The sequence below is a fragment of the Aricia agestis genome, chromosome 8, assembly GCF_905147365.1.
Source record: "Aricia agestis chromosome 8, ilAriAges1.1, whole genome shotgun sequence".
NCBI lineage: Eukaryota > Metazoa > Arthropoda > Insecta > Lepidoptera > Lycaenidae > Aricia > Aricia agestis.
This window is the reverse complement of record NC_056413.1, coordinates 6,948,242-6,970,883: the sequence shown is the minus strand read 5'-3', so window position 1 is coordinate 6,970,883 and position 22,642 is coordinate 6,948,242. Positions and strand designations below refer to the sequence as shown.

The window sequence follows — 22,642 nt, the reverse complement described above, 5'->3', positions numbered from 1 at the left end:
GCATCGCCAAAAACATGCGATAAGACGTCTTAGCTCATACCACAACTCAAACTGTGGCAAAGAATCATACAAAGTACAAAAATTACTACGAAAAACATAACCCTCCCTCTACAGTCGGCTAAAAAGTGATAATTAGTAGTTAAGCCGTTCCTTCGTAGCATTTTCTCCTGCTCCGTTCCCACATGCAGCCTTGGGAAGCTTCTCACGATGAGCCTATTGATGTAGAAACGGAAAATAATGACAAGCCAATACCCTCTGAAAAAATCATAAGTGACGATAGAACCATTTGTACTCGCTAATGCCTGCCATACACGCTACGGTCTACCGAAGAGGTCCACCTGTGCAGGTATGCCTGCGCAGGTAGAATATAGTGGGAATAGACAGCAGTTTTTTGGACCTGCGCAGGTGACCGGCGCAAAATCTATTCCCACGCACATTCCGGTCTACCTGCGCAGGCATACCTGCACAGGTGGACCTTTCCGGTAGACCGTAGCGTGTATGGCTTACTATACTTTTACGTTGTCTACAACTTGGTTGCGCAGTTTTCCGCAACTTCGCTATGCTATTTTATCTCGCCGGGATAAACCTATGTTCTTTCTCGAGATTCAGAATATCTACATACCAATAACATTCAAATTGGTGCAGCATTGGTGCAGCAGGTACAGCGAGAACTATAGACTAGGTAAGAGACAGTCAGACAGACATGCTTCGCCGCGTTTACAATATTTTAAATATTTCATAGATACCATTCATAAATGTAACAGTACCTGGATGACCGAGCTTCGCTCGGTATAGCAAACACTCATTGCCTTCGTGTTACTTAACAACGCCATCGGCTGGAATAGCTTTAGCTGTTGTTGTGTCGTTAAAGCAATTAGTTGCTCACAAAATAGTATTATTATTCGCCAATAGATGTCAGGAAGAGTCATATTTTTCAGTTTATCGATTATCGATTAAACACGAATAAAAAGACATTTTCTATCGATATCTAAGTATATCGATTTATCGCCCCCGAAACCCCCTATATACTAAATTTCATGAAAATCGTTGGAGCCGATTCCGAGATTCCAATTATAAATATATATATACAAGAATTGTTCGTTTAAAGATATAAGATACGTAAGTTCCAACTAGGTAAGTAGGTATGGATAAAACGTAAATGTAAAGAACATTAAACTTTTCATCACATTGTCGCATGAATTTAGGTATGGAGATAATTTACGAATTTACTCGAGAATGTGCGCTTTTATAATTATTTTGGACGTGGCGGTAAAATCGTGGACGTCCGCGGTAAAACGATAAGATAGGGAATCAAAATGTATGGAAATATAATATGAAGACGCTTTTAAATTTCCGTCGACGATAACTTTTTAACGTGCACGTTAGAGGACATTAGGACGTTTACACTCTTCTGAACCGCACAAAACGTCCACGGTGCGTAAAATCAAAAGGGCATTTAAGAGGGCGACTAACCCCAAAAATCAAACATCGTCCTTCTCCCTTCACACTCACGCCCGTTTTTCATATGCCAGGTGAAAAAGAACGACGCGGATTCATTGCCAAATTAGTATTTTCTCAATAACTCGATAAATATACAACATTTTAAAAATCTGCTAGGTCGATCTCTCAACGATAGAATTTTATACAATGTGTTAAAATATTAACTTAGTTCAATGCACGGTTAAAGCAATAAATGAAAAATTCGTGAAAATTAGATGCATCTTTGTGATTTTTTTCTATCGAGAAAATTTTAAGATATCGTGTTTTTGCTCAGATCGAACTGTCGTAAATATAATGTAGTATGTAATTTTAGAAAATGAAACATTTCGGGGCTTATTTTCAAGTATAAAAATGAATTATAAAATCGACACTTTAGGGTTAGTCGCCCCCTTAACGTATCTAACATTTTATTGTGGAAGTCGGCATCCACGATAACGTGACGTAACGTAATTACTTTATGGCAGAAAAATGTAATTGGACGTTTTCTTCGCGAATCGCGATATCTAAGCATTAATAACGAGGTCGCGGCTCGCGGGCAACATTTACTTACCTAGTCTTTTAGGATAATTTACAGGTTCTCACAATAAATACATTAGGCCCTACAAGGAATCTAAATCAATTTACTTAACTTTTTTATTACTTACTCAGCTGTAGAAAGTGGTAAGTCAGAGGTCGGTACCACAAAAACGAAGGTCCGCGGGTCATCTCTAGTTATTGATTGTTCTTAGCGATGTACTCAAGGAACAGGAATCTCACACGTCAATCTCCCAGCCGCTTAACTGGGTACTTGGTCAAGTTGTCTTCAATAGTTTCGACAGCGATGTTACAAATTTAAAATGCATGTAAAACTAATAAGTACATAATTGTAATTCGCAAGGCATCGTAAGCGTACGTAAGAATATATCAAAAATGTAAAGTGATTGCTAATCACTTTACATTTTTGATATCTTCTTGATATTTCGATGTAATAACAACTGCATGCTTTCTAATTTTTAAAGATTTTGGAAAAGTCTAAGAATCCTTGTACAGCCCCATTACCTCAAACTTATTTTTAAGTTGAGGTTTGAATAGCCTTTGAGGTTGCTATCTTTGCTATTTATTTATTGGAAAAAAACTGGTTAAATCGTAATTTGTAGTTCCACAATCATAATATTGTAATTATATTATATTATTTACTGCCGCACTCTGCAGAGACCATTGATGTTAATTACAACGGTCTATATAATGTCTGTCAAAGTCTTTATTAAATTAAACTTTAATCATCATTAAAATATGTTTTGGAGTGCGGCGGTCTGTTTATTATATTGTAATGCCTTCAAATGACAACTTCAATTTTTTACAAACTCTACCTACCGTAGTTTTAGAAAAAAGTCAAAACTCTTACAGTTTTTCACAATAAAAAAAAACACAATCCTCCTTTTTTTTTCAAGATGGCCGCCTGGCAACGCGCTGGCAACCCTCGTCACCATTCGGGGAAGCGGTCGGCGCGGGCGCATGACCCCGCGCCGTCGGTCGTTATTATGCGTTGCGCAACCCGAGACCACTGCCCTCAGCCACCAAGTGGATCAAGGAGTCAATATTTACCTTCAAACGCTTTTACCTGCTGGTACCTATTGTTTTTTGAGATTTGAGTGGTAGCCTGCTCTGTTCCAACTTCCATACACTACCCCCCTTACTAATAAACGTTGTACTAATTTAACGCATGCATTGCGTATGCAAGCATATTTCTGTTTGGCTGTTGCTTTTTTGCGCTTTAACCGCTGTGACAGTGAGAACTGAGAAGGAGATACTTTGCCACAACATAGGTAAACGGTACGTTTACGGCGAGTTTAATAAATTTAGGCATAGGTACCAAAGTTGCAGGCAACTGCGTAAGGAATGCGATACTTACTTAAACTAAGTACATAGATAAAATATATTATACTCACATCGAAAATTTTCTTGATTCTTTTTGGGAAGTCGGTAAAAAATAAGGTATCTCAGAAATATATTTTGTAATCGAAATATTTTTTTCGAGAATCACAAATACCGTATAGTAAGTTAATGCGATTATTTAAATCAGAACATTTTCATGGAACTGTAGAAAGTAGAGATTAAACTAATTAGACTTAAATACGTGGTGTATAAGTTTACTTCAGTCGTAACTCGTAACAAAATTGTATACTTAAGTAATTAACGTTTTGCCATATATATTCTGTGGTTTTGCATAAAGTACATCACTATTATAAATTTATCATTACTTAATTTTATTCCCAGAGCTCCTTGTTATTTGAGTTTATGTAGAGCTAATTTCCTGTATTCATATAGGAATTAATACAGTTAAGAATTAACATTAGAGGGTTAAAATTCTGGAAAATACATCAGAACACGGAAAATCAAAACTTACAAAATTTACAAAATCAAGTACCTAGGTGTTTAGGTACCAAACGCTTGTCTTAGATCACACAGCCACTCTGGGAAAATCTTGTCAGCTTAAAGAATGCCAAAGGAAGGAAATGATGCTATTTAGTAAACCTGTCTTACTTCTTTACTTTGACCAACAATGCAACCTAATTTTAAAACCCCTACTACCTTAATAACTGCATAATGATTGCATCAGACATAAGTGGTTTTCTTTATTTTTCCACCTAACATCCATATCGGGTGAGAAATATAGGAATTCCGACGTGTTTAGCATTTTGGCCTGGGCGAGGCAGCTCTCAGTTCGTAGGAAAACTATAAAGTGCATACACGGACGTTTTCCAATGGAGAGCGCGGGCGAGCGCAGGGGGCGGGGCGGGACGCGGCGCGCGGGGCCCGGCGACACACTTTCTGAAGGGCCCTATAGCTCCAGCTTTTGTGGCCACCTTTATGTCACACTATTCGTAGATTTTTAATTTGTGACAAACGTTTGGTGGGGTTTTTTGGGTTACTCGTGGAAAATTGGTTGTTTTTGGTGAGATATTGATAGAGGTTAGATACGGATGCTGTTAGTTGACTCGGCGTCCAATAGTGACCTTGGTATTACCTTTAGATATACTTCTGAAATATCAATATGTAGAGTGTAGACTCATGATGAAGGTAGACATGTCGATGCCTCGATGATTTTAGGCCTTGGCCTTCATTATCCAACTATGGATCCACTTCCAAGTTCCAACTAGTGTGAAAAAAATATATACTTAAGGACGCTATCACAAAAATTATTACAGAAATTAGTAGGTCAGTACGAATGTCGACGTTAAGGACATTAAAATAACATTCAATATCAGCGCGCCTTGTACAGTGGCGGTTACGACGCTCGCCGCGTTCTTGATAGGGCGAAAATGTATGAAGAAATTTGACAGCGTTTCTTATTTTTCTTATAAATGGAAATGTTATTTATTTTTATATATGTCGTAGGATGATGATGAACATTATCTAATTATCCGTGTTTTCGCGAAAACCCTAGAATTTTCGCGAAAATTCGATTTATCAAATCATCCTACGACATAATATACAAAATTTAGCTATTCATACAAGGGACTAAATAAGCAACAATTTTTTTGCATAAGTATTTATTTTCCTTAGTTCAGTGTATTTAGCTGTAATGGTTCCTAATCAAACCTATTTTTTTTATTATTTTGCGATTATTGTGATGGTTAAAACGTATTTATGTGAAAATTTTGTATGCGGCTATCAATTTTTTATGGTGTAGACGTGGAGATGAATATATATTATCTTTCATTTGAAACCAAAATATCTTCGCAGTGTGACTTTTTCTTCTTGTAATTCTTTAAAATTGTACCTGAAAATCGCTGATATTTGTGAAAAAATGTGATAGCGTCAAATGATATGGGCGGAAAGCCTATAGAGGATTTAAAATATTAGCATTATAGAAATCGATCTCTATAATTTAATCCCTACAACTACGAGTGAATTTTATTTGCTTATTTGTATGTTTTACCCCATGAAAATATTATATCAATTTTTAAATTATATTTCCCAACAAGATTAGAATGAAGAATATCCAAAAGTTCGGTTTTCCATCTTGCAACAAAACTTGGCAAGCTCTACCATTGTATATAGGGCGATACAATTGGCTCCTGCTACGAAAATTCACTATCTGCCTTCTTTATATTAATACAGGATTTAATATAACCTTATGCCAAAGAGAATTTACAATTTTCCATTTGAAATTGTTGTTCCGTGTTGCTCCGTTTACTGTATTTGAATTTTGATGCACCATTTTCTAAGTTAGGTCGTCAATAAAAGCTGCAGGTTATACATGAGCCGTTAATTTACAACAATAGCGTTCGGTCCAAAGTAATTCGTAAATCCATACTTCCATACTTCTATATCCATACTAATATTATAAATGCGAAAGTTTGTCTGTCTGTTCGTCTGTGTGTCTGTCAGTCTATTACCTCTTCACGCCTAAACCGCTAAACCGATTTTGCTATACTGTACTCGGCGAAACGAGGCGGTAGCGGTCATTGACCTTTTTAGTCTAGGCGCTAAATGAAAAATGCTCACACTGTATTTAGAATATTTAAGAATAAAATTGACCTCTTATAAAAACACAGATTATTACAGATTCATCGGGGAACCTCTTAGTAACTCTTAAAATGATGATCTCCAACTTTTTATGAGTTCGAAGTGATAATATGCTCTTTATACATATTAGCTCCGTGGATATGCTTCATATTCAGTTCACATCGAGTATGCAAAAAATTATATCGCCCTTAGAATAAGGAACATCTGACACTTAATTGTCAATTGCGGTTTATATAGAAAACTAAAATGACAAGTTTTTTGACAGGGAGTCAATGACCGCGGCTACCACAGGCTACTGTCTCGATTCCCCGAGTACACTATACTTAGGTATGGAGATACTTTGAGTCCCGGAAAAGGACATAGGATACTTTTTATCTATATATAAACGAAATTTGGCACAACGGAGTTGCGGGCGTCATCTAAAGTTTCTAATAATAATTAAAAGAATATTTTTGGAGCGCATGCATTCAAAATAAACGATTGGTGGTATGCATAACGTGACCATATTTTTTTTGTCAGAGCGGGACACGGAGCTAAGAGCAGGACATCTGAAAATTATACATAAAAAAATTCTGCCATGTGTGAGTAGGAATCGCGCACGAAGGTTCCGTGCCATTATAAAGCAAAAATAGGCAAACACTACGGCAAACATTATGTTTTTTGTATGAAAACTCCGCCTTAATTATTATTAATTTTTCAATTTTGTTATAATTAATTAATTATTAAAGTATAAATACAAGTGAGTGTTTTGTGAATACATATTCCAACTGCCTATAATATATTGCCATTATTTATATCGAGCAAAATATGTCAGAAAAATCACGTTTGTTCTATACTTCCAGGCATTTCAGAAGCATTTCATTCGATCGGCAACTCTCGTAGTGAACGGACGTCTCTGCTAATAGTTGGTGTGTGTTGTTGTGTGTGCTGTCAGCTGGCTTGTGCCTCCAAGTGGCCCCAACACTGAGCTACTATCACTCACTTCCTCACCGGAAAAATCCGTAGATGAAGTGAACAAATTTTTTGTCAATATAGGAAAAACACTGGCTGGCAAAATACACCAGCCATCAAATAGCCCGAATAACTCAAAGCCAACTCCCTGTCACTCAATGGTGCTCCTCCCTACAGACGTAAAGGAAGTTACAAAAGTTGCAATGTCCTTAAGAAGTAACTGCGCCGTAGGCTGGGACAAAATACCAACTGGGATTATAAAAAACAATATACAATTTATTGCTCCACCTCTTACACATGTCATAAATCTGTCCTTTTCTACTGGCATTTTTCCTAAAGCCTTTAAGAGTGCAATTATTCATCCCATTTATAAGGCGGGTAGCAGAGACCAGATCAATAACTACAGACCAATAGCTGTTCTACCAACCCTGGCAAAAAATTAGAGCGAATTATGAACTCAAGATTAACAGCTTACCTTGAGGCCAACAACCTATTATCAGAATCCCAATATGGATTCCGTGCAGGCAAATCTACAAGTGACGCTGTTCATGAACTTACAGACTGCATAGTAAAACAGCTCGATATGGGACAAAAAGTCTTAGGAATATTTCTCGACCTAGCAAAAGCCTTTGATACGGTCTCTGTTACGATCCTTCTAAAGAAGATGAATCTTTTGGGAATAAGAGGAACCCAATTCAAATTGTTTGAGGACTTCCTAAGTGATCGTACACAGAGCGTTAAGGTAGATGAGTACTTAAGTCCGGAATTAACTACCACGCACGGCGTTCCCCAAGGTAGCGCAATCGCTCCAACCCTATTCATCATCTATATCAATGATCTGTGTACGCTCAACATACGAGATGGAAAAATTTTCACCTTCGCGGATGATACGGCCCTTGTGTTCCATTCAGATTCATGGACAAACGTCTTTAAAACGGCGCAAAGTAGCCTTAACACCGTTGTAGAATGGTTACGTAAGAATATTCTCACCCTCAACATCCAAAAAACTAAATACATCCCATTCGCAATACGGACGCCACCCGAGTTGACCTCACACACTATCACCGCACACACATGCGTGAACCCGTATACTGAACCATGTACATGTGAGCCTTTGGAAACTACGAGCACCACAAAATACCTAGGAATTATACTTGACTCCTCCCTTAGCTTCCGTCCACATGTAGAGGCCCTTACTTCTCGAATTAGGAAGTTGATACCAACATTTAGGAATCTAAGAAACGTAGCGGACGAAGGACTGAGGAGAGTGGTGTACCTCACACTATGCCAACCGTTGCTCACATATTGCATTACAACATGGGGCGGCACACACAAAGACACCATATTGCAATTAGAAAGAGCACAACGGGCAATTCTGAAAGTGTCCAATAGTCTTCCTTTCCGTTACCCAACTGAGTCTCTCTACAAAGAAACAAAAGCTTTAACAGTACGCCAACTCTATATTTCACATTCGGTCCTCAAACACCATAACCTCCTTAACTACATCCCATCATCCCTCCGCAATAGACGATATAACCATGATACAACCACGCATCGCTTTCATACACGATTCTCCAATCGTTTTTTTAGTTTTATGGGAGGATATATTTATAAAAAAAATTGATAAAATATTAAACATTTTCCCCCTGACGAAGACAGCTTGCAAAAGTAAAATTAATGAATGGCTGCTAAACCTTAGCTACGAAAACACAGAAAAACTGATAATCGTACCTGACTAAAACACACACACACACACACACACACACACACACACACACACACACACACACACACACACACACACACACACACACACGCACGCACGCACGCACGCACGCACGCGCACACATACACACACACACACACACAAACGAGAGAGATCCTGGTGTCCTAAAATACAGGCTTCGCCTAGTTTAGGCACCAATCTCCCACATAAACTGTGCTAACTGATTTGTAGAGTGTGTAAAACATCTTGTTAGTGTACCTGTGGTGAGATAAATAAACGAATTTTTATTTATTATTTATTTATTTCTAATGTATAAATACTTTTAAATTATCGTTTAGTATGTTTGCGAATGCGGGACAATTTCGGCCTCGCGGGGGACACCGAGGCAGACTATCTGAAAGCGGGACTGTCCCGCCCAAAGCGGGACGTATGGTCACGTTCCGTATGCATAATGCTTAATGTATGTATGTATCAAGTTATCAATATAATATTAAGAGTTAATACGTCTACTACTGGACATTTGTCTGATACGTTGGAAGAGTCACTTCACAGCCACATCCAGTAATATAGATGTAATATATCGTCGTATCCTACGAATAAGGGCGCTGTTGCAAAAACCCTACTTTACAGGAGAAGGTTTTTTGTGTTTATTTCAAAATATTGTTAGACAACTTTTGGAAATTAATTATGAAATTATCGCATATCTACGTAGCGGTTGCTATGAAATTTTGAATGAGACGTTTAATTTGATATTTCAGGTAGATTTGTCCCTTATTTCTTTTTTCGGCGGAATAAAATAAGTCTCATCAGATACAAGTAACGTTATGCCTTTTTTGTGCGGATTCAACGGGGTCTTAAGAGCATTTGAGTCTTTTTAGTGATCATTATCATAGAATTTTCTTTTTAAAACCACATTAAAAATCGGCCAAGTGCGAGTTGTACTCGCGCACGAAGGGTTCCGTACCATTATACAATAAAAATAGCCAAAAATGTTTGTTTTTTGTATGAGGGCCCCCCGTAATTTTTTAATTTATTTTAATTTTGTCGTCAATTATTATTAAAGTATACCTAAGTACAACGGAACATTTCAAAAGCTCACCTGTTGCTATTATTGACATGGACCAAAAAATCATGTCTGTTGTATGGGAGCCCACTTAAATATTTGATTTAAATTTTTTTCAGTGTTTATTGTTAAGTTGTTAAGATATACTCAATCTGTGAAAAGTTCTTGAGACATCGAAGTGTTATTAATCCCTATTAATATTAAGAAGAAGGGTAAAGATGGGACCCTTCCCGTCTTTACCCTTTGGGTACGTAAACCAAAAAAAAAACAATATAAATAGGCATATGGAAAAAACATACTTTAAATTAATAATATGGAACGATTTATAATATTAATTCTCAACCCTTCAGGGTTGGTTTCCTTCAACTTGTAAAAATAAAACATATAACGTGATAAGACTTTACAGTTTTTTGCCAGTTATTTAAAATTACCAAATAACATTATAACTAACGACTAGTTACTCTGACTATTATAATATTGGTTAATTTTTATGACAATTAGATTATCCAAGAGCCAGCGATAGACAGATTTTTGTCATTTTATAAAAGCTGAAAGTTTTCCTGTATGAACAAACAGCAACTATAGAATTTCGATCGCGTTTAGGAGGTATCCAGTTTTGAAGGTCTACCTAGCCTTCGATACAATGTAAAGTGCTTTTTTTTCTTACTTCTTTCGGAAATGTAGGAATCTCATCTCGGACACCCTTAATTATTCCCTAAAATGCCAAAAGTATTACACTTTAAGGTGGTATGGCAGTGGGAAGTAACTGGCATAAGTTGTCTGGCAATAGGGAGCAACTATCATAAGGGTCCGTCAGTGGGAGACGAGATTCGAGAGAGAGAGTGGGAGAGAGGAAAAAAATTACCTTAAATTTTATCGAAGGTGCGGTAGACTTTCAAAACTGGATACCTCCTAAAGTATCCGCGACCGAAGCTCTATAATAGTTGGTTGCCGTTCTTACCTCTATATGAGTTACTAGCTTTTGCCCCCGGCTTCGAGCGCGTGAAATTCAAAAATCGCGTAAAACACGAGTATTTTAGGAACATTATGTTTTTCCAAAACCATAAGGAGCCTTTGTTACTCTTCATTCTTTCGACTTAGTATGTGCTAAAAATCATGTCGATTAGCTGCTTCGCTAGGGTGTGAAGGGAGGACAAACAAACATACTTTCCCATTTATACTTTAAGTATAAATGGGAAAGTACGGAGTATAGCATAATGATTATAGGTAAAAGAAAACTCTGGCTGTTTCTGGCTCTTGGTTTAGCTTATAAGTAGTTACAATATGACGGAGCGGTGCCGATTCTACTTCAACATCAGCTTAGCATGATAACGCTAATATTTTGTATTCTAAATTAAATTCTTTTATGGGACGATATACGACATCCCTCATGTCCTTTTCCAAGAGTCTGATGACCGATGATACATCATCAGCACAGCTCAAGAGATGTACTCAAAATATTAGGTACGTTCAGTTACTCACAGTTCGTCCAATAAACCAAAAAAAAAAAATAGTAACAAAAAAAAGTTTCGTTACACTCACTCTCGATACACCAAAAGCTCTTTTTCTAAATTTTTAATAAAAAGGAAACTTTTTTTTCAATTCTTTCAGGCACCGGGGACTGTTTTCGTTTTCTAGAACCTAAAAATACAAAAAAAAAACTCAAATTATATTGTGGAATATTAATTTATATTAAAATATTCTTGTAGCACACCACCATCAACTATTTTTCTATACGGCGGAAAAAGCCACAAAGTTCACTGCGGCTTTTTAACAAAATTAAAACAAAATATTATAAACTTTCAATTATATACTTTTCGAAATGGTTAGTATATAAAAGGCAAATTCATGTAATAATTTTTCCAATAATAACTGTTCAACTATAGAAAAATTAAAGAAATAAATTTCGTACATAGAAAAAGGCAACAAAAGCCATTAGGGCAAACGATTCCCTAGTACTAGTACTAAGAGACGATTCCGTGGAAAAAGGCCACAGACGCAATAGTGTCTTTTTTCCAGGTAATTACTTTTAAGAATGTTAAACATTTTTTATACTTACTGTGTGTTCCCTTTTACGGTTAACACAAAGTAATTTAAACAAAAAACAGTGCAATGACGCATACGCGAGTTCGCGGAGTAAGGGTGTGGTGGCGCGAGCGCCTCGTCCCCGCCCCGCGCGTCCTTTCAGGCACTCCAAGAAAACGGTCACTGAAGCCTTTGTTGCTTTTTTCACCGGGGAATTTAAGAGCTAACAAATGTGGCATTTTTTAAAACTTCATTTACTGGTTATTAAAATTAACTCTTTACTATTTTTACACTGAAGGTTATAGATAATGAGCTGCCGATTTCGATTTTGCAATAAAAATAAAAAGCCATAGTGACCAGGGCGCCCTTATTCGTAGGATACGACGATATTTGTAATTACTATTCGTCCTAATCCCTCTTTATCATAGATTTTCACAGCGCTCTTTACTCATAAAAGAAACTATTTAACACGTTGCCCGTTGGTGTAGTTTTATGGCAATAAAATATGTTATTTTGTAGGCAGAAGCTTAATTTAAACTTAAAGCTTTAAAGGTAAAAGTTATTTTTTAACTTTAACGCGGAAACGAAAGAATAAAACCTAACCTGAAATAACAGGTGCTGGTAAACAATACTGCTTTGTGTTTCGGTAACAAATAACAATGTAAGCGCTGCGTCGACGCAACGCTAATGTAACGCGCTAAAATGGTCGCCTTGAAGAATCATGATATGAATCATAATATTATTCATTTTTCTAAAATCGCAAAATGCAACTCTGCTTGCAATTCATTTCTGTATTTTTGTACTGATTTGACATTTGTCAGTTAGACAGTTTTGACAATTCATTTGCTGAATTGATTGAGAGGAATTGCTAAATGTGACCATTTGGCTGGCTCTAAGTTGGTTCTTAAATATATGATCAGCGGGGCTAAAATGGTCACATTTAGCAATTCCTCTCAAGTCTCAATCAATTCAGCAAATTAATTCTCAAAACTGTCAAACTGACAAATGTCAAATCAGTAGATACAGTTTACAAAAATACAGAAATGAATCGCAAGCAGAGTTGCATTTTGCGATTTTAGAAAAATGAATCATATTATGATTCATATCATGATTCTTCAAAGTGACCATTTTAGCCCCGCAGTAATTATGAAGCGTGGACTAAGCTAGGCGTAAGTTTTGTCTAACTTAACCTTCATTCTCCAGTTCGACTTCAATTCGCGCTTGGACAAATTATTTTTTAATAATACTCTGAACTTAAAGACTTTTTAATCATATACTTACTTTTTTATATAAAATAAGTTGGCAAACGAGCAAACGTGTCACCTGATGGAAAGCCACTACCGTCGCCAATGGACACTCGCAACATCAGTTCATTCTTCAAATATTTTGTATATTATCAGTATGCGACTCTACATTTTCTCGTGTTTCTGTTTAATATTTTTAAAGTGTTTCGTAACCTTTGTTCAGTGTACACACTTTAAGCACTTGGTCGTAAATTATGCCTTTATGACTAACGCCACCAAATGTATTGAGTGTCCACTTAAGATTATACAAAATTGACATTTATCGTGACTACTACCAAGCGTAGCATTTTTAACCGACTTCCAAAAAACGAGGAGGTTGTATTATGTTCGGCTGTGGATTTTTTTCCTTCTTATTTATTTAGTCGCTTAAGAGCTTCAATTTACACAGTCATATAAGTTGTAATCTTATATCTTTAAACGAGCAATTCTTGTATATACAGGGTGTAACAAAAATAAGTGATAATACTTTAGGGTGTGTACATGTTCCTTGTAGAGAGTTCACTGTGAAAGTAGCAGGGCTGAAAGACCAAAATTTTTTTCCACTTTTGTATGGGGAAACTCGTGACGCTCGGGCCCTTGCCCATACAAATGTGAAAAAAAAATTTCATCTTTCAGAGCTGCTACTTTCACAGTGAACTCTCTACAAGGAACACGTACACACCCTAAAATATTATCACTTATTTTTGTTACACCCTGTATATATAATATAATTGGAATCTCGGAATCGGCTCCAACGATTTTCATGAAATTTAGTATATAGGGGGTTTCGGGGGCGATAAATCGATCTAGCTAGAAATCATTTTCAGAAAATGTCTTTTTATTCGTGTTTTATCGATAATCGATAAACTGAAAAATATGACTCTTCCCGACATCTATTGGCGAATAATAATACTATTTTGTTAACAACTAATTGTTTCAACGACCAGCAGATGGCGTTATTAAGTAACACGAAGTCAATGAGTGTTTGCTATACCGAGCAAAGCTCGGTCATCCAGGTACTAATAATTATATGATGAAATCACAACGATAATATTATTAGTTATTACGTATACAGTATTATATTGCATAACACAATTGCTTAACAATTTAAAAGACTTTATTTAAAAAATAGTCAATTTCTGAGTTCTGACTTCTGACTGGCGCAAAATACGAAGAGTTTGTTTCTTAATCGCGCTAACAGAAGTACAGAATAATATTAGTTACCGTACGTATGTGGAAAAATTTCGGGACTCCAGCTCTTACAGTTCCCGAAAAAATGTGAATTGTGAAGTCTCAGTAAACAATAGGGTTCAATTCTAACGCTTTGGGTACAGAACCTATGTCAAAAAATAATTCTGCTTCTTATAGATTCAATATTCATTACATGATAAGAGAAATGTGAATTGCATCCTACAAAAACTGAGAGAGAGAAAATGCTTTTGTTGGTAACTACAAGTCCTTTGTCCTGCGAACATAACTCACACCGTGCGAACTAATAACAGGAGGAAATGCTCTAACGGTGTCGAGCAAGAACATCTCAATATCTACCGTTCGCCGTCTCCCAGTAACAATGTGTCATTAAAACCGAACCAGCCGCGGAGACCTCCCGCCCCCCCCCGCGCCCATCCGGCCTGGGCGGGGGAGGGGCGCGATTGATAGGCATCAGAGCCCCTCGCCAAGAGGTTTTCTTCATCACTTCATGATAGAATCGCCGAACAAAATCTATGGAATTGTCATAAGCGTTCGATAAAATAAAGTCGACATTCGACTAATGTTATGTCAATTCCATACACATTTTGATCGGTGATTCTATAAAGAAGCTACAAAGTAAACGTCTTGGCTAGGGGCTCAGGTGTCACAGTACGCTGGTCGGAGCGATATCACTGCTCCGTTCACAACTTTTTGCAATTTCAAATGGAAACTGCAGAGACAGCGGGGTGAATCAAGGCCAATACCTGCCGCTTCTCGCAAATGAACAGGGGTTTCGTGTGGTGTATCTGTATGGCGTATGCTTTTTGTGCCTGACTACGAAGACAAAAAAGCGATTAATAATAATGCGTTTTACTAATGTTTTAGAAAAGTTTATAGGCTACTTGACTAATTAATTATTAATTCTAAACATGCTTTTCTTCAGGACCCAATTTTTCAAAGAGAATACTACAAGGTGTAACAAAACTAAGTGATGATAATTACATGTGTCCCTCATACAGTTGACTGTGAAAGTAGCATCGCTGAAAGAGAAAATTTTGTTTTGTGATTTGTATGGACAAGCGCTCCATCGTCATGAATTTTCCCACAAAAGTAAAAAAATACTCTTTTAGTGTTGCTACTTTCACAGTTAACTCTATTTAGGCGACCCATACGCAGTACGCACTCTAAAGTGTTATCACTTTGTTTTGTTACACATTGTATATTATTATCTTAGGGGGCGTCCACAAATTACGTGAGGTGTTTAAGGGGGGGAGGGGGTCGAGTCAAATCTCATTTAATCTTACGTTGGGGAGAGGGAGGGAGAGGGGGTCTCGGCAAATCTCACGTAATTTTTTTTCTCTTTGTTACAAAAAAAAATACTACAAAATGTTCAGGTTGTTGAATATAAGTACTAGGCCCTAGGGCTTGCTTCGTTCGCCCTGATATTATTAAGGGTTGCTTCTTCGTGCCGCTCGTGCGCAAGTCCTATCCACTTTTGGCAGACTTTTTTTTATTCTATGATTAATTCCGCCGATGTCCCCGCTCTGACAAAAAAGTTAATGGTCACGTTAGTTATACATCTGCTGACTGTCAATTTTAATCCAACGCGTTGACGTAAGAAACCCACATTTATAAAATCTCACGTGAGATTGGGGGGTGGGGGAGGAGGTTGAATAAAATCTCACGAAATCTCACCAGGGGGGAGGGGGGGGAGTCAGAAATCTAAAAAAACGCCTCACGTAATTTGTGGACGCCCACTTAAGTTATTATTACATTAATTAAGCATTATATTCTACCTAACTAGATAACTATGATGCCACTTTGAAACAAGATCAGATCCTGTGAATCAGCAAAATCTGCCACTTCTAGGAACGCGATTGTACCCGGGGGAATATTTTGAACAATCACAACAATTGCTTTTCCATGCCGTTTCTCACGTGTGCGGTGTAAATGTTTTCATAGAAACTTCATTATTAACGAGCTCCGTATGAGTTTTAACCGACTTCCAAAAAAGAGGAGGATCTATTTTCAGCTGTAGTTTTTTATTTCTTTATTCCGAATGATTTTATTCCTGGTTTTGGACTTGGATTGGTACGATATATTTAGATTTGTATTAAATAATAAGGGCGGGCCTGTTTCACAACTTCCTGATAATGTTCCGAATAGTCAAGTTACGTGGTGGATAACCTATCCATCACTTATCAGGAAGTGGTGAAACAGGCCCTAAATGTATAGATAGATGTAAGCGTAACTTTGTTACGTTGAAAGTTTTAAGGGCAGAAACCCGTTTTTCCGCGAATAAACTACCTTATGTCCTTTCCCAGGATTTAAGGCAGTTATTTCTAAGCCTTTCATTAATCAAGTCGCATAATTATTATATATTATCAATTATGTTACCGTTAATGTGCGTAAACCAGTTAGACTGCAGATTAACAAGGTATTCTGCAGATTATCTGAGTGAGTCAGTTAAAGTGCAAAAACATTATTATTTATTATATTCTCATTAAATTACAAAACACAGGTTATTGTTTGAATAAAACATAATATTATTTAATTGTAGAGAATCATTTCATATATTTTTTGGACATAAACAAAGGAATAAATTATTAAATTTTAAGTAAAATTTACTCTTCTTAAAAAATATAACAGATCGTATCAACTGGAAAAAAAACAATCAAAACAACAACAGTCTTAGATTGACAAGCTTAAGTCAAAGCTTTTATAACTTTTACAAAGAAAGAGAATGCAAACTAACTAGGTAAAGTGCAAATATAACCTTTTTTAGGGTTCCGTAGTCAAATGGCAAAAAACGGAACCCTTATAGATTCGTCATATCTGTCTGTCTGTCTGTCTGTCTGTCCGTCCGTATTGACATACGGACACTGTCTGTCTGTCCGTCCGTATTGACACACAGTCACTTTTCTCCGAAACTATAAGAGCTATACTATTGAACATCTAACCTATGTCTGTGGGGTATCTGTAGATAGGTCTTTAAAAATTATATTGAGGTTTCTAATATAATTTTATTTCTAACCTGAATAGTTTGCGAGAGAGACTCTTCCAAAGTGGTCAAATGTGTCCCCCCCCCTTCCCCCTCTAACTTCTAAAGTATGATATATACATGATAATTCTAAAAAAAATATATGATGTACATTACTATAAAAACTACCAACGAAAATTGGTTTGAACGAGATCTAGCAAGTGGTTTTTTTTATACGTCATAAATAGTAAACCTTAATTTAATTTTCATTAAATCAACTGAAATATAAAAATAAATAGAAAACCTTTTAATTTCATCGAAATAAACCATATTGCTGTTGCGGAACCCTTCATGGGCGAGTCTAACTCGCACTTGGCCAGTTTTTTATTTAAAACATTCACACTTTAACGGATGGTATCAGGGAATCTGCAGATTAGCTAGGTAATGTGCACGTTAACGTATTCTGCATTCTAACGGTAACATAATATACATTAACTAAAGTAAATAGAAAGTACCTAACGAAGCAAATCGTTACTCAGCCAATTTCGGACTTCTCTATGGCAAAAAAGTACAAAATAAAGGACTTGTAATGTTGATTGAAAGTTGTAATCAAATGATAGGTACCTATAGCCTGGCTACATATTATCTATACATACATATAAATAAAATTGGAGTGTCTGTTTGTAATATTGAAAGAACCGTTTTTTACTAGATGCATATGAATGTTTATAGGGTACATACACCAAAACAACCTTTTTTACAATTTTTGTCTGTATGTCTGTCTGTCTGTCTGTTTGTTCCGGCTAATCTCTGAAACGGCTGGAGCTATTTTGCCGGGACTTTTTTTGGTAGATAGCTGATGTAGTAAGGTTACTTAGGCTACTTTTTAACCGACTTCCAAAAAGGAGGAGGTTATATTTTACTTTTTTCATATTTGTTAGCGGACTATCCATCTTTGTTATTGTACTATGTTGACGCGGACGAAGTCGCGGGCAACAGCTAGTTATATTATATACTTGAAGCACACAATTTACCATGTTATACTAACATTATAAATGCGAAAGTGTGTCTGTCCGTCTGTCTGTCTGTCTGTTACCTCTTCACGCCCAAACCACTGAACCGATTTTGCTGAAATTTGGTATGGAGATACTTTGAGTCCCGGGAAAGGACATAGGATAGTTTTGATCCCGGAAAAATGTACGGTTCCCGCGCGATAAACGAGTTTTGGCGCAACGGAGTTGCAGGCGTCATCTAGTTATTCATATTTCACTTAAATTGGGTTAGTAGTTATTTGTTACGATACAGACATACATATTACAAACTTAGACAGACAATCCTTTCTTTTTCATCGTAGTGGGGTAAATCGCAGGAACTATGATTATAATAAAACAGTACGCCCAATAAAAATAAATTGACTATTTCACAGCTATTACTATTTTACAGCGCAGTCAGGAACTCAATTAATTGCGGACTTTCCAACTAACTGACGACTATATTTTATTACAGACTATAAAATTATTAATTTCCTATCACTCATTAAGCGCTCCTAAACTCAGGTCATGCGAAATAACCTAAGCCCTAAATTCTAATTAGTTAGAGTCCCTGCAACTCTCATATTGTTAACCCGTCATTGTGAATCTGAAAGTCTTGTTAAATAATAAAATTTTATGGCCGAAGAACCAGCAGCAGCCAGATCTTTGTCATTTTATAAAAGCTGCAAGTTTTTCTGTACATGCCCGTGAAATAGGAAGTGGAGTTTAGGTCGCGGTTACTTTAGAGTTTAGGAGGTGTCTAGTGGTGAAGGTCTAATTTTGCTGGTTGTTCTTTTAATCTATGACAGCATGTACATAATACCTAAACAGTCATTTGGACATTTTAATTTTTGTAGTTTGATTACACCGAAACTACTATTGTTTAGCAGAATCGACCTACTGATAGATATAGTTTATCGTTTTATCATTCGTTTATTATGTGTTTGAAATTACACGTCGTTTGGGTGCGGCAAAGGATGGGCCCCAAACTAGGTCGGGGAAGTTGGCCTCGCTCATCCCATAACTACCAATAAGGATCCAATCTACTGGCCTTGTGTTTACTGCATACTTTCATTTACTTCATTTACGCCTGGTTTTTGAGTTATTTTGACAGTTTATCCTTACAACAAGGTCGTTGATTGGTAATTATTTTGAAGTAAGCCACTCAAAGGACAAACGAGATAATCAGGGCGAGCGAAGCGAGCCCTACTATATTCCACAATCTGAACATTTTGTGGTTCTTTAACATAGTAATTTTACTATTTACATTTAGATGTGTTATCATCAGTCAATCAAGGTATGATGACGCGAGCTCTCACAAAGCTCGGCTTTTAGCTAGTTATTATAATTACTTACAGCAAGCTGCAGATCCGATGTCATTCGATAGAAAAGTTACTATAAAATTAATTAAAATTACGTAGATAATCCGTAATGGAGTTCAAAAACTAGGTAAATAAGTTTCAAGCGAAGGTTTCAAGTCAAAAAAGCTCTACCTACAGCTAGTCTTCGAAATCCGACGTCGAAGATTAATTCTTTAGGCGCGTCAAATTTTTAAGTAACTACTGTCACCAAATATTATTGGCTACTTTTAGTGATGATAGAGTCGGACGGTACGTCCATTCAATCAAATAGTGCGTCAACACTTCAAAAACGTACCTCGAAAACGATACCTACGAGCACGTAAGGACCATCGAGGAAGTTGATTCCTATGCAATTAACAGGCCAACGTTATTTGATCGAATATGTCAATTCAATGTTAATTGTGATCTGTCAGCTGGGTTTGACGTAACGCGACCAAACTACTTAGGTCCCCGATTTGCATAGGAATCAACTTCTCTGATAGTACATGGAAGCCGGCTATTACATTACGTTGGGAAGTGTCCCAAACGGCAAACCATCAATGCTCACCATATTTTATTGTAACTTTAAAGTTTAAACATTTCCATAACATTCTTACATCGCACGTTTCCATATTTCTATTTCAACACACTTAAAAGCAACTTATCCTTAACACAAGTTGAACTTGACTTTCAGTTGATAATAGGTGAAACACGTTTTGGACTTCCTCAAAGCTATCGGGGGTACTGGCCGAGGAGAATGTGAGTTGCGCAAGAGTCAGCCAGCGTTGTTACCAGGGAGACATAAAAAGAAATATTTTATTGCCGACCAACACCGTTACCCAGTGGGCGTATTTCTACCGTATTTTCGATGTTGCATAATCTTAATTACTATTATGTCGGGGATGTTATCTTAATGTATTGGAAGTTTCCTAATTTGATTTTGATGATAAGAATATAATATTTTCTCGAATTTTCAAGACGTTTTTAAATAAGGTTCGCGTTTCGTAGCGTTGAAACTTTTCGTAGCACTCAGTCTCTCAGACAATTGCATCTTATAAGCCGCTTAGTGGAATTCGTATAAGACTGACTACACGGTACATCCATACAAATAATAATATATTATTATAAATACAAAAGTGTGTTTGTCTGATATATATTCACAATAACCACTAAACAAATATTGATGAAATCCACGGGAAAGGTTACCGCCGACAGCTGAGGCGAAAAAAGAAATGTAAACGAATTTCAGCGCTACAATGTTGCAGGCAAAAATATCTAGCACCTAATATAATATCTGAAAGGATTGCAATCCCGGAAGTGGTATGGCTTCCACTAGTCTTATACGTTGTAGCATAATTAAGTTATTGTGTACCCTTGACCAGTTTAAACACTGACTCAAAGCGACTAAAACCATTTGCCTGCAACTAGAAATCGTTGTGATTTAATGAAACTGGTACACAGGGCCCCCGCTACCATATGCGCAATGTGTGCAAAGCACACGGGCGCCATCCTCTAGGGGCGCCAAATCGCCATCTTTAGGGGCGCCGAAACCAAGGATCCAAAAAATTTGCCTAAAGGGGCGCCAAAATCCTTTTTTTGCATACAGGCGCCAGTAGCTCTTATGGAGGCCCTGCTGGTACAGCTCATGAGTACGTTGGTACGCTTATCCAGCCATTTTTGTCAACCAAGTTTGACAGAAATGGCTGGATAAGTGTACCATTAATATCTGTTTTACCTACACAGCACAATGAATAGTGAATTATTTCGAAACCGGTTGTGTAATTCGTTAAAAACAACTTCTGAATATAGTGGAAAAAGTGCACGAAAAACTGCGTTCTATTATATTCTGTTTCTACCAATGATATGAATTTAGTATCAAACATTAGTAATTTATTTCTCAACTAGATGGCGCCGGCAACTCCGTTGCGCCAAAATTCGTTTATTGACATTGAGCAGGCAGCAGCCGTACATTTTCCGGGATAAAAAGTATCCTATGTCTTTTGACTTTTCCCGGGACTCAATTAAGTAACTTCATACCAAATAGCAAAATCGGTTCAGAGGCTTTTTGCCTATATGTAAGGCCAACGCTTATTATTTATTGCGCAAGCAAAACCGCGAGCAATATCTAGTGTATTATTAATGAAAGATAATTTAGGCGGCGCTAACTAGCAAAAAAATATTGAGAGAAGTAAAAGAGAGCGCAATATTCTTATCTGAAAACTCGGCCAAGGACCGCGTCCCTAGCAATGCTTTTCATTTGAGGCCGCTATAGAAAAGCCTTTGGTTCGCGGTGACCGGCCCTTTATAACACTTTTGTATGTATGAAATACTTACTATTCTTTTAAGTAGCTTTTAGTAATGCAGATAACTAGAATATTCTAAAGTTTATATTAATGTAGTAGATATATTTTTATAATGTACCTACAGACCTCAAAAACATCTGTACTTAGACCTAATTTTAATTATGATGTTACAGCGTAGCCATGTATCAGTCGAGTCTACAGATTTTTCGACCACTTACCGGCAACATAGCAACTGGAAATGTATGCAAGTATAATATAATAATTATTTTCTGGTAATAATATTATTATTTCGGTACTCTAAGTTGCATTTGAATCGCTATATTACATTGATCTATTAAAGCCATCCCCCGAGCAAATGACCTTGACCATACATTAATTGCCGTGTTGCCGAGATCACACCAAAATACAATTTTTTACTTATCTTAGTTCAAAATTGACCTACGAAAAATTCAAACGGGTAATATGTAGATAGTGAAATTAACGATCTATTGGCGTGTGTTTCAAATAAAAGTAATTTGTAAATACTAGGGAGACACTGAAAGTAGATAGGCTTGGATTTTAATAAATTGGTATTACTTTGCAAGCTGATATCATGAGTACAATAAACAAAAATAGTAAATAAATAACGGGGAAAGGAACGTTCATAAACTGAAGATTATTGCTGTATTTTAATTTTAATTTTGTAGCTTTTAAATTATGAGTTATAAGGCTCTAAAACGGCAAATTACGGCATCTCC

General features: G+C 36.7%; 1 long non-coding RNA gene across 1 annotated transcript; it reads left to right on the top strand.

Moving 5' to 3' along the window:
• Positions 1 to 307: 307 nt before the first annotated feature.
• On the top strand, positions 308 to 20,931 carry LOC121729627. The gene is made up of 4 exons (XR_006035988.1): positions 308 to 346; positions 388 to 489; positions 7,524 to 7,531; positions 20,921 to 20,931. It is a non-coding gene; the product is annotated as an uncharacterized LOC121729627 (long non-coding RNA).
• Positions 20,932 to 22,642: the final 1,711 nt, after the last annotated feature.